The 3,948-nt window shown below is 45.2% G+C and overlaps 1 pseudogene; it reads left to right on the forward strand.

Moving 5' to 3' along the window:
* Positions 1 to 2,117: 2,117 nt before the first annotated feature.
* On the forward strand, positions 2,118 to 2,235 carry LOC124558067 (annotated as a pseudogene).
* Positions 2,236 to 3,948: the final 1,713 nt, after the last annotated feature.

Genomic DNA, 3,948 nt, shown 5'->3' on the forward strand with positions numbered 1-3,948 from the left:
AGTCTCGGGGTGAACCAAAGCGATGTTGTTCGGAGATGGCGGAGATACAGAGGCACAGGAAGTGTCGATGACACGCCTCGCTCAGGCCGCCGTCGGGCTACTACTGCAATGGATGACCGCTACCTACGGATTATGGCTCGAAGTATCCCTGACTCCAACGCCATTATGTTGAATAATGCATTTCCTGCTGCCACAGGACGGCGTGTGACGACTTAAACTGGGCTCAATAGGCTGTATGATGGCGAGGTCCATCTTTGGAACCACGACACCATACAGCGCGGTACAGATGGGCCCAACAACATGCCGAATGGACCGCTCAGGATTGGCAATACTTCCTCTTCACCGATAAGTGCCGCATATGCCTTCAACCAGACAATCGTCGGAGACGTGTTTGGAGGCAACCCGGTCAGGCTGAACGCATTAGACACACTGTCCAGCGAGTGCAGCAAGGTGAAGTTCCCGGCTGTTGTGGTGTGGCATTATGTGGGGCCGACGTACGCCGCTGGTGGTCATGGAAGGCGCCGTAACGGCTGCACGATACGTGAATGCCATTCTCCGACCGATATTGCAAACCATATCGGCAGCATATTGGCGAGGCATTCTTCTTCATGGACGACAATTCGCGTCCCCGTCATTCACATATTGTGAATGACTTCCTTCAGGACAACGACATCGCTCGACTAGAGTGGACGAGTGGCCAGCATGTTCTCCAGATATGAAACCTATCGAACATGCCTAGGATAGATTGAAATGGACGACGTGACCCACCCACCACTCTGTGGGATCTAGGCCGAATCGCCGTTGGGGAGTGGGACAATCTGGACCAACAGTGCCTTGATGAACTTGTGGATAGTTTGCCACGACGAACACAGGCATGAATCAATGGAAGAGGACATGCTACTGAGTGTCAGAGGTACCGGTGTGTACAGCAATCTGGACCACCACGTCTAAAGGTCTCGCTGTATGATGGTACAACATGCAATGAGTGGTTTTCATGAGCAATAAAAAGGGCGGAAATAATGTTTATGTTGATCTCTATTGCAGTTTTCTGTACAAGGTTCCACAACCAAGGTGATGCAAAACTTTTTTGATGTGTGTATTTAGACCGTGCGAAATCCTGCCACGTCTTGAAACCTTAATGCAAATTCTCAACATTGCTCAACTCGAACTTTTCCCCAAAATTATTGAACATGTGCCCTGGATCCGCAAACTGACTTAAACAGTAATAGTTTGGAGGTGGGACAACTTATGCAAGAGCAAGAAGGGGCTATCATGAGTCTACTCTGAAAGATTCAGGTTCGAAAACTGTATAAACAAGTATCGCCGTATATTAAACATTTCCTTACAAATTCAGCTTGTGTATGGCTAGTATGCTTGGAATCCGCAGTCTTCAGTGCACGAAAAATCTGATAATCTATTACCTTATGTGGCGGTGGGACTGAATTCCGGTGCCGCTGATTCTGCAACCGCATGTCTCACAGAACAGCATCTCGCAGTGTTGTTTGTAGAGCTGCTGAAATTCTAATATAAGAAAGAGAGTAGCAAAAGCGATGCATTGTTATGGTTATACATAATGGGCGAATATAATACTTCCTACCTATGGATTCTACATACCAAATTTATGTCGTCACGGAATAGATCTACAGAACAGTATTACAAAGCCGGTTACGTGATTTCCTAGAGAGAGAGAGAGAGAGAGAGAGAGAGAGAGAGAGAGAGAGAGAGAGAGAGAGAGAGAGAATAAATCATATATATGATCCACGGAGGGATGAACAAAAGTCTGATATTGCTTCCCAGTGCATAGCTGAAATCGATTTGGACACAACGAACACTAACTTCTCGCACAAAATCAGTTATTTCATTTAACGTAACTTTAACGTTACGTAAAATTGCAGCTACGTAAATGAAACGCGAATACATGAAGTAAGAAATGATCTAAAAAAAAAAAAATCTTTTGCAACAGCGTGTTGAATGCGCCCATCTCGAAACACACAAGGCAAGCGCCCATCTTCAACCGATTCAACGAACGAGCTGCAGCCAGTATCCGGAGCACAAGCTGAAGCAAGGCTCTGTTCCACAGTGTACTGTCTAACTAAATTGTAACGACTAATCTGCTTGCCAACGGTCTTGCCGCTGTGGTAACACCGGTTCCCACCAGATCACCGAAGTTAAACGCAGTCGGGCTGGGCTAGCACTTGGATGGGTGACCATCCGGTCTGCCGAGCGCTGTTGGCAAGCGCGGTACCTCAGCCTTTGTGAGGCAAAGTGAAGAGCTACTTGATTGAGAAGTAGCGACTCTAGTCTCCGAAACTGGCAAAACGGTCGGGAGAGCGGTGTGCTGACCACATGCCCCTCCATATCCGCATCCAGTGACGCCTGTGGGTGAAGATGACACGGCGGCCGGTCGGTTCCGTTGGGCCTTCATGACCTGTTCGGGCGGAGTTGAATCTCCTGATTGCCTGTCACAGGTCAAAGCTTAGCGAGCGACAAAGAGAGCCCACGCGGTGCTGTGTAAAAACACACCTCGCTGACAGACGAATCCCACAGCGGCAGTTTTTCATTCAGAAAACAAGTGACTCGCGTTTGGTATGCGGATGTGCGTAATCTGTATTACTAAGTTTGTTTCTCGGGGCACGGCGGCCCGATCCAGTTGCAAGCTGCCACTATACCGGCTTCTGGGAGCAACAAAAATTGATTTTCAATATTTGATAAATTTACTGTCCGAATTTAAAATATCATAATCTACGTACTAAAAGGTGTTATGTTATGTAACAAGTTTAGCATAGTTACGAAAAGTAGGTGTCTAGAGCCAGTCCAACTCACGACACAGAAATACCAGGACTATATTCATCCGGTATTAGAAAATGAGAACAGCAAGCGAGTTCCAACGTATATAACAGATAACGTGAAACCCTTACGAAACTTATTTTCTCGCTGGCACCCCGCCCCGTCACCCCATCCCACATCATGATGAAAGGGAAAAGTTTATCGTATAATACATTTTCGTTGTTCATGCAGTCTAACTTCAGGATCAGGCATGAGGGTTTAATTTCTTACTTCTTTGCTAATAACTCTATTCGCAACAAATTTTCCAGGCAGTATCCACACATACCACTGAATGTAGCTGCAAAATTACATCATTGCACGACACACAGTTCAGGATATATGACATCCTAAACAATGAGATGTTTGAAAAACTAGTTTTTGCTTAAAACGCAGCGCATTATCACCCAGACTGTACTCTTCCAGACTGAGCCGCGTGGAGTGGCCGTGCGGTTTGAGGCGCCATGTCTAGGATTGCGCGGCCCCTCCCGCCTCAGGTTCGAGTCCTCCCTCGGGCATGGGTGTGTGTGTGTTGTTCTTAGCACAAGTAAGTTTAAGTAGTGTGTAAGTCTAGGGACCGATGACCTCAGCAGATAGGTCCCTTAGGAATTCACACACATTTGAACAATCTCAGATTGAGCAACTTACAACAAATTTTAAATGTAATTTCACACCTCTTCTAAACTTTTCCTTGCGTATATTAACGTAACATTTTCAGCAAATTAACTCATTTTTAAAGTAAGCAAAAGAATGAAGCTCTCATATACATGAGAGGACCATTATTTATAGAATAGGGGCCTTAGTGGTAGAAAATAAGGATGTGTATGAAATAGCTTTGTTCACTTGTATACACTAAAACGGACCAAATGACCAGTACGCACTCACTTTTGTTTTCACTACGTGTGAAAAATAAGGTAAGCAGTGTTCTAGATTTTTAAATCGCCTTAATTATCAGCAAGCATAATTGACATTTGCGTGTCATACTATGAGCTAACTAACGCAAACGGTCTAGACACTGATTACAAATTATTATAACTCCATGAGCAGTAAAATACGTAGTACAAAAAGCTTTAAGAGTGTAAAACTGTGGATACAACGAAACTGTGGAATGCACAGCATAGGTCT

This window comes from Schistocerca americana, chromosome 1, assembly GCF_021461395.2.
Source record: "Schistocerca americana isolate TAMUIC-IGC-003095 chromosome 1, iqSchAmer2.1, whole genome shotgun sequence".
Lineage (NCBI taxonomy): Eukaryota > Metazoa > Arthropoda > Insecta > Orthoptera > Acrididae > Schistocerca > Schistocerca americana.